Source organism: Oryzias latipes, chromosome 20, assembly GCF_053564925.1.
Source record: "Oryzias latipes strain Hd-rR chromosome 20, Olatipes_Hd-rR_3.1".
NCBI classification, from domain to species: domain Eukaryota; kingdom Metazoa; phylum Chordata; class Actinopteri; order Beloniformes; family Adrianichthyidae; genus Oryzias; species Oryzias latipes.
Genome location: NC_136256.1, coordinates 26,407,305 through 26,417,500, shown reverse-complemented (window position 1 = coordinate 26,417,500; position 10,196 = coordinate 26,407,305).

Genomic DNA, 10,196 nt, shown 5'->3' with positions numbered 1-10,196 from the left:
TTTTCTGCTTTGAGGCCTTTAACCCAAAAATCATCTGTGTTCAGTCTCTTTGGTTGTTTACATTTCCAACTGATCGTCGTTCAGATCAGGTTAAATAAAGAGTCGTATAAAGGAAAAGTGGAACTGAGGTCAAACGACTGAGTGTGCTCTGTGGAAGGCTGCAGCCTGTTGATTTCAGCACAATGAAAGAGACCTGGAAAAGGCAGGAATTTCTATGCATAATAAGCCTCACTTTTAAATGGTTTCAGTGGAGCTTATAATGTCTGACATTTGTCTGACATGGAAATGCAAATGAGCACATTAAGTGGCCCCATACCATGGTTTTACATTACAAATCACAGAGCAGGTTTTGTGGGGGAAGAAAATAAAAACTTGAAGCAGAGCTGCTGGACTTAATCTTTGCAGAATATTTAGATTTTTCTTTTTTCTGTTTTTAGGGGTTGGTAGACTATTGATAGGTGTTTTTATGAAGTAAAAATAAGAAGTTGTGTCCACATTTAGTTAAGTGTTAAGCAAACACCTACTGTTACACACTTTTTCCCCAGGTTTAATGTTCTGTTTAATGTCAGAAATGTATGAAAATCTCCCCTAAAACGCTGTCAGTTCCTTGGCACTCCTTTGGAGTGACTTCACTCAGCACTCAGCCGCCTCCATTATTCATCCCTGCGGCCTGCTACATGCAGGATTCCTGTAATACATTAGTGTGTCAGGTTGAGAATGGCGGCCAAGTGAAAATTGTCTGCGGCTTCTAAAATGGGGGCTGAGTTCAGGTTCCCTCGTGCGTGTGGTCTCCTTGGAGATAAAGAGCTCTTGTTATGGATACTCAGCCTCCAACGAGTTATCGGCTGTTTGTTATTCTCCTCCGTGAGACCCAATTTGAGGGTTACGGGACAATTAGCTATTTATGCAGAATTCTAGATGAGCGTACGTGAAGACGCACCTTAATGGCACCGTCCAAGAGTCAAAAGCTCCACACAAAGCTCTCCATTACCAGAACAAATGTCCTTCTCATCTTGTTCACCTGCAAAGTCTCATCAGTGGATTAAATAGCTTGAAAAACAGAGTGCTTGACGTTCAAAAGGTGTTTACTCGGTCTGTCTAGAGAGCAGGCTTTCAAAGTAAGGCCGGGCTACGTGGGGACTTGAGGGTGGAGTGGTTCGGGTTGAGCGTCAGCCGGGGTGCCATGATGAATATTCATATGTTCCTTTAATGAAGAACCCCCATTGATTAAGCCCTTTCTAATGGGCTGGATCACCGGCAATGCCACAATCTAATTGGATTACTGTGACTTTGGGAAGTACTTTGAGACCTTGCTCACGTTGGAAATGAAGATGTGCGGCTCGCTATCAGCAAAATTGACAGGGATGAAGATGGATGGATCCATGCAACTTCTCGGCTTCTTCAGCCCAGGGGGGGCGGCAGGGAGGGAGCCAGCTGCGCCCATGCTAGCTGGGTGCAGATATGATTAGCCACAAAGGCTTTATTGCCAAAAAAACAGTTTACAGTCTTGGAAACAGTTAAAATATTTCAATAAAACAAGCTATTATTCATAAAATTGATGCTTAAAACGCAAGGGAGACGTTTTTAACATCTTGTTGTGACATTTTTCTGATGATCGAGAACATGTCTAAAGAAAAGTAAGCCTAAAATTGGGTTTCAGAGTATTTATTTATTCAAATCATTTTGAATCAGGAGCTTGTAGGTGTGACATAGAAGCTACTACGGCAAGCCACAAGCTTCCTGCTCCGCTCCATTCTGATGCTTCCTCTTGCAGACAAATAGATCTATGTACGTCCAAAAAGCTCCCCAAAACTCAGAGTTAAATTTCTAAAGATCTTCTGGCGCTCTGCAGAAACTATGTCCTAGTTTTTTAGATTTTGGCTTCAAACGGCATAATCATAATTAAAAGACCACTGGGAACGTTTAAAGTGGATTAAAAGCGGATCGGCGTGGAACTTTAAATACTTTTTAAATTAAATATTTGTGATATATTTTAAAATATGCACGATGTGGCCTATTTTAAGCTACACACTTTTAAAAGTAATGCAATTTACCACATTTAAGACACGATGAGTCCACTCTCACTTAAATTCTTGCCTCCACAGTATTATTTTTCTCTTTAACTGGATGAAGAATGGGATGCATGAACCAATAGGCCTGTATGTTTGAAATATTTTGCAAAAATCGGCAGTGAATGGTTTGAAATGTGATAAGGACACTATTTTCTAAATAAAGAAGATCAGGCAGTGGAGTTTCGATTGCACTAAACTGAAAACCCGTATAACTGTAAAAACATCCTCTCATAACCTCTCTGCACATTCTAGAATAATTCATTTCAGTCTTTATTTCTTACCAACTGCCAGTTTTTGCACCTCTGGATGAGTGTCATATTTCCATGCTCTATGGACTCCTCTGAGCGCTATGAGGACATCCCAACCTTTTTTAAATACTTCTGCCTCTTTTGGAAACACCTCCGTGGTGCAGCGTTTCTCCGCCTGGGTTCAAAGCGTGACAGAAAGACGAAGAACAGGTGGCCGTCATAACAGCCAGCAGCCAAAGCGAGAACAACTCCAAGCCGCTCAAAACGAGCCCCTTGTCTTATCTCAAACTGTCCACATACATTACGGGTTGATGCATTTTTTTAGTGCTCACAAAATGCTTTTCTGCTCCTTTCAAGGCCAAATGGGCTTTACAGTCCAAATGACCCATTCACACATGTTCATGTGGCAAAACTGCCATGCAAGGAGCCAATGGAGGCAATGTGGGGGTTTGGTATCTTGCCCAAGGACACATGAGCGGGCAGAATGAGATCGGAACCTGCAATCTGATCACCGCTGCCCCCAAATGGTTGTCAGAAAGTCATCCTGACTGTTCCATTCTATGATATTACACCTTCTGGTGGGGTTTGAAATGAGTCCCTGTTGTCCTGCTACAACCAGCATTTCTGCCGAATTCCTGACCGATTCCCAAGACACTCCCAGGTCGACTGTTAGCAGAGATATCGTAGCACAAATTCCTGATTCACACAATTTGCCTGCATCTGATGAGAAAACCAAAACAAAACGGCATCATTTGCCCAAGCAAACTAATACTGATGGCTGTCAGCCATTTTTTGGCAAATAATATTGCACAAATGTTACAAGTTGTCGTTTTTAAAACTGGGGCTACATGCTAAGCAGCATCATTGGACAGAACCATTTAGTTTTGGGACTTTTTAATTGTTTCTAGAGCTAAATGGAAAAGCTATGGTCAAGTGTCTTTAACTTTTTTTACTTGTCTTTTAGCTGAGCAAACAGAGAAGAGCTGAAGGCCTCTTTCTGTTACAAAGGGGGGTTGTGAATCTTTTGACACACGAGGTGTATATTTGTATAAACCCTTTTGTATTTGAGGCTAAACTTTATTTATATAGTTTTATATATAGTTAGGTTTGTAAACATTTCTTGTCAGGTCAGATGGAAAAGAGAAGAGAGAAAGAGAGAGTGGGATGTTAGAAAAGGGAGAATAGGCTACAAAAGAAAGAGGAGGAAAAGGGGGTTGATGAAGTTGGAGGATGATTAACATGCTGGAAGTTTATCCTTCTTAATGTCAGGTGTAGATGTTAATCAAAAGGGGCGGAGCCTCTCCACAGACACATTCAAATATTACAAACATGCCTGTTGGCTGCAAAAATCTGTACACACAAACATGTCAGCACATACACAACTATAGCTCACACGCACATACTTATGCATACACATGTCAAGTATATGTCACGAACAATGTTTGGATAAAGGTGAGCCGACACCTGTGCGCAGGTGAGTGTCTGTTGTGGTGGATGATCAGAAAACCTTTTATTGCCATTGTTGGATAAGAAGCTTGTGACATAACGAAAATCTCAGTACTCTCCAGTTGGTTAAAGAATTATTAATGTGAAGGTTTAAAATAAAATATAAATAGAGAATGAAAAACTTAAGAACTGAAAAAAAGAAATATAAAGTAAAACAAATACACCACTTGTGCTAGTTCTGCCACTTGAAAAGACGAGAGAGGTCTGTAATTTTCAACATAGTTATATCTCAACTATGAGAGACAAAATGAGAAAATAAATCCAGAAAAATCACATTGTCTGATTTTTAAAGAATTTATTTGTATATTATGGTGGAAAAGGCATTTGTTCACCTACAAACAAGCACGATTTCTGTCCCTCACATACCTGTAACTTCTACTGTAAGAGGATCCTCTGTCCTCCACTTGTTACCTGTATAAATGACACCTGTTTGAACTGGTTATCTATATAAAGACACCTGCCCACATCCTCAAACAGTCACACTCCAAACTCCACTATGACCAAGACCAAAGAGCTGCCTAAGGACACCAGAAACCAAATTGTTGACCTGCACCAGGCTGGGAAGACTGAATCTGCAATCGGTAAGCGGCTTGGTGAGAAGAAATCAATTATTAAGAAATGGAAGACACACAAGACCACTGAGAATCTTCCTCCAGATAGGGCTCCCCGCCAGATCTAACCCCATGGGGTCAAAATGATCGCAAGACGGGTGAGCAAAAATCCTAAAACCACACCGGGGACCTAGAGAATGACCTGAAGAGAGCTCTTTTCTTGTAAAGAAAAGAATGAATGAATGGGGCCATGTAAACTCAGATTTTGAGTGAAAGCCTCCTTTCATCAGCAAGGGCGTTGAAAATGAAACGTGGCTGAGTCTTTCAGCATGACAGCAATCCCAAACACACTGCCTGGGTAATGAAGGAGTGACTTTGAAAGAAGCATTTTAAGGTCCTGGACTGGCCTAGCCAGTCTCCAGATCTCAACCCCATAGAAAATCTTTGGAGGGGGTTGAAAGTCAGTGTTGTCCAGCGACAGTCCCAAAACATGACTGCTCTAGAGGAGATCTGCATGGAGGGATGGGCCAAAATACCAGCAACAGTTTGTGAAGACTTTGTGTAGACTTACAGAAAACGTTGAACTGCTGTCATTGCCAACAAAGGGTAAATAACAAAGTATTGAGTTGAACTTTTGTTATTGAGCAAATTCTTACTTTCCACCAACATTTACAAATAAATTCTTTAAAGAAATCATTAAATGTGATTTTCTGGATGTTTTTCCTCATTTTGTCTTTGATAGTTTAGGTAAACATACAATGAAAAATGAACAGACTTCTGTCATCTTTTTAAGTTTGTTAAAGTTTTCAGTTTGTTGAAGGTGATTGGGGGGGGGGGACCAAGATCCCCGCCAAAGGCCATGAGGGTATACTTTTAGTATTTTGCTCCACTTCTCTTGAACAGCCTTAGGGGTGCAGAGAGTTTTAAGACCATGCTCAAGACGCACGTTTTTTATGTGTAATTATATGAATCATTTCATATACAATATTTTTCTTTATATTTCATGTATTCTAATTTTGTTTGTTTTATATTCTACTTTGATTACAGTTTTGTTTTTGACTTAATATTTTTGAGGTTTCATTCTGTTTGTGAGTCTTCAGCCACACGATCTTTGAAGTTTCTCAATGCCTAGACTCTGGGTTTTGTTACTATTGAGAAGTTTCTTTTTTTATGTTTTACCTTCTTTTGTTCTTTTCCAAAGTACTTTCTGATTCATGTTACTTTAAAAAGAAGTGCTGCATAAATAACATTTTGATGGATAGACTGAGTTGTGTGAGATTTGTGGGAATGTTTTGCAACATTCAGGCTTGATTGGCAGTTTTTTTTTTTTTGTTGGTTTTGTTTTGCAAAAAAACTGGATCAGTTCAAGGAAGGCTCACCATTATCTTCTATATGTGTAGCTCCTTTAGATTTTCAGTATTCCAAGTTTCAAGTTAGGTATTTTGGGAAACTGGCTTCATTATCTTTCCACAGTTTTTTTAATTAAAAATGACAAAAAAGAGATGGAAGTTTAAGGAAGTTTTAAATTACGGGTTCAGACATTTATTTAGATTATTGTCTGTCTCATTTCTGAATAACCGTAAAACCAGATGTAGGTCAACCAGTTCCACACTTTGTCTTTCTAATTGTAATTTCACAAATTACAAGATATTTTAAATTCTTTTAGTTCATTGCCGACAAGTTTTCATCATTTTTCTTCATTGTTTTGTCTTCTTTATGATCCTTCTTTTACGCTCTTTTTCCAAAATGACAGTTTAAGCTGTTAAGTCAAAACAAAAGGCAAAGCTCTCTTTTTTACACAATATGTGCTTGCAGTGAGTGACAGTAAAATACAAAAATGCTGGAAGGAAAAGTGAGGGCATTTTTGAAGCATAGTTTCAATGAGAGCAAGTTTCCTTTTCCTCATTTCCTCTGAACAATGAACAGTCTTCTTTAAATGGTAAATGGTAAATTATGTATACTTGTATTTGGCGCTTTTCTACCTTTCCAAAGTACCATTCACACACTGATGGTGGCTCCACTGGTGCCAACCTTCCACCAGAGGCAAAGTAGGGATCAGTGTCTTGCCCAAGGACTGGGCAGGCAAGGTGGGAATCGAGCCTGCAATCTTCTGATCAGAGGTTGACCGCCCTACTGCTGCACCACGGCCGCACCAGGAGCATCTGTGTAGCTGTAAATAAGAAGAGGATGTCACCAAAGCCATTATATCTACTCTGCAAAAACAGGACCCCTAGAAATAAGTAAAAAAATCCTATAAATTTCAAATAAGCCAAAGAAAAAATATATGATTTTATGATCCTACCCAGAATTCTTAATAAAAAACTATTCAAAAAGTAATTATTAACAATTATGCAGCCTTAACAATTAACAATTATTAACAATTATTTAAACAAATATTTTTTAATTGTGTTCTACATTTAAGGGGATGTTTCATTGAGGAGTCCTCGATTAAATGGTAATTGCGATTTAGCGACATAAGGCATGCGTCAAAATTCTGTTTGTGTGTTTATACACCACATGAATGGATCTATCTATTTCAAAGGTAACACATACTACAATTTGTAAAATCTTTATTCTCCAAAATCACAAAAATAGGATATTCTATTTAACACTTTGTATATTTAGTAAAAAAAAAAAAAAACGAAAATCTTGCTTAAACCAGTTTTTTTTTTCCTTTTCAGCTTTATAACAAAAAGTTGTTTGCTATGTTTTTATGATATGTATAGGTTTTTAATTATGTACAGCTCATCATGTAATAATATGATCTACTTTTCTATTATACGATAAAGATTTCTTTATGACCCATGTCTACATTGATGCACTCTCCATTCATATTTCTGGACAATTGGAGCGTTGACAGTCAAAAGTCATTTCTGCTCAGTTTTAAAGAAAATCTTCATTATAAGCTCTTTATGAAATGAAAAGACCAGCTGAGGATTCTTAGATTTTTACATGAACAAAGCACACCAATGTACCAAATTATGCAAATATTCTCTTTCGTAATGAATCCACCACCCTTTTGAAATGTAAAAACCGCTGCTTTTTCTTTAGTGGTCCTTTGATATTTGCAGGCATAAAGCATTAACTGTTCAGGGAAAGGACTGTTAATCATACAAGGGCTTTGTGCTGTGCGTCTTGCATCAGCAGAAGCATTGCCTTGCTTTTACGTTATCAATACAGAGGGAGAAAAAACGGTTGTAACGGCTGGCGAAACGTTTGATAATGAATGAGGTTATGGTCAAACGGTGGAAGGAAAGCTGGTATCCTCAGAGTCTGATTAGCTTGTTGGTTTAATAAGCTTTTGGTACGTCCATGGACATGTCATTCTCTTCTTATTGGTAGGAGGAAGCGTTTCTTTAAACAGGAAAAGCTGCACACGCTCTCCATTTGCTAAATTGGAGAGGATTTCAAAGCAAGCGCTTATTTGGACGTTAAAACCGCACAAACCCTGTTCTTGCAATACCGGCACGTGAAATATTTTGGAATGTTTGTTTCAGACGTTCCAAGAACTGGTCCACATTTTACTTATTTGTGGTGAAGCTTCAGCAGTATTTCATTAAGGAAGATCAGTTGTTTCCTTCCTCACAGTGCCTTGGGCTTCCATTGTTCTCATGCATTCATCTAATAGCCATTTGACCACTCCGATGAAAATGCTGTTTTTGGTGTTTTTATTATGTTCTTGTGGCATTTAGCTAACGAGGGAGGACATCTGTGAAGAAAACTGATCGGAAAATTGCATATCGGAGTATTTCTTTATTTAAATTGTTGGGAGTCAGGAGCAGACGAAAAGATTCTGTTGAAAAAAGAGCTTCTTTGGGATGTAGAAAATATGCTGGGCGGGCCACAAGCTCCCTGCTCTGCTCCATTCTGAAACATCCACTTGCAGACAAATAGATCCGTGTACGTCTTGGTTTCCTTGTCTGAGCGGGAAGCTGGATTAACCCTTGTGCTATCTTAGATGACCCCACCCTTACATTGACGTGTTCTCCCTACCATGACAAAGGTGGATAAAGGTGGAAAGATTTCATGTAATCCATGGACACCAGTGAAGATCACAAATCATTGAAGAAAAAAAGGTTCAGAGCACTGTCTAGTGGGTCTAGATGACCCAACTCCCAATGGTAAAGTGCCTAGAATAGCACAAGGGTTAAAACTCTACAGCTGGATAGCTTCAATATTGCTCGACATGTTCTGTTTCACCACAGGTGTTAGGTTGGTGGTTGTGAAGGGCTGTAAGCTAGCTGTAGAGGAGGTGAACACATGGGTAATGGGAAGTGGGGACGGGTCTGCCCTGTGCCAACTATCCCGCCCACAGAGGGAATTTCTAATGAACCTTTGCTGCTCTACACCAGTGTTTCCCAACCCTGCTCCTCGGGGCCCATTTTCCTGCTTTCTTTCGATCCAACCCTGCGTAAACACACCTTCCTTTGACGATTGTCATTGTCAGGCTTCTGCAGAACCTGATGATGAGCTGAATTTGGTGTGCATAAGCAAGGCAACATGGAAAACATGCAGGACAGTGCGCCTTGAGGGCCGGGGTTGGGATACGCTGCTCTACACAAACAGGGAACGCTTTGAAAACAGATCAAAAGATGGAGTGGGACTTTAAACTTCACTGGGGTTTGCGTTTCCTCATTCCAGGCCAGTCCTCCTCCACCCCAAACTCCACCTCTCCTCCCCTTGGAGTACATCATCAGTTTTCTGGCCACCATCAGCATCCAGCTCCTAAACTTTCTTCACATAAGAACCTGCGCCTGATCTGAGTTCATCAGACCATGTTCAAAAATCAAACCAACAAAAGACTTTTATCACTGGAAAGCATTTAACATTCAACATCGCATTGATCAGATAGATTTTGTGTCCTATACCATTTAGATCTCTCCTTTTTGAATTTCTGGGCTGCAACAGGGTAGGATGTCACAAAAAATTAAACAACTGTCTGAAACAATAATTAGCATCTGGTACAATAATCTCCATGAAAATGTTTCCTTAAACCATTTTAAGTCCTTGACTTGTGGCAAAGAACAAAATAAGCAGACCTTCATAACTGATTAATGTTTACAGAGATTTTTCAAACTTCTCAAATTGCTTAAACCCTTGGATAAATAAAATTAAACATTTGATACATGACAAATGGTTGACACTTACAGTATACAGCTTTAGTCTTTAGATTCAGTTTCTGATTCAAATCTCTTTACTATTCTCAGTTGTGCACGGCATCAAAAATGCACCGCTGAGCAAAATTACACAGCAGATTTTGTGCAAAATAGCATGTTTAAGGCTGAAGGTAAATTTAAAACCTTATTTATTGGTGTTTAAAGTAACAGTAATGTACACAGTTGTTTTAACTGAGCACAAAGAAGGTTTGCCTCTTGTTGCTGAGGTATCCAGGATTTGAACAGCTAACTGGGAGGCACAAAAGCAGCTGGCTATAAGCCGCCAAACGGCCCCGATTGGGTAAGTTCATGAATTTGTTAAAACATGTCTTTTTCTTTTCCCAGTCGCTTCCTAACACATCAAAAACCAATTTTAGGTCCCAGAAAAACTCTTGACATTATCTCAGCAATCAGCAGTAATTCGAGTAATCATCTTGTGCTCCTTTTGACAGAGCTGAAATAAATATCAGATGGTGTTTTCAACATGTTCTTGTGGCATTTTTCTGACGATGGAGGTCACATATCAAGAAAATTATCCCGAAATTGCACCTTTGAGTATTTCTTTACTCAAATTGTTGTGAATCGGGAGCAGAAGAAAAAGATCATTTGTGGCGTAGAAAATCCACTGGGCGGGGCCACAAGCTCCCTGCTCTGCTCCAGTCT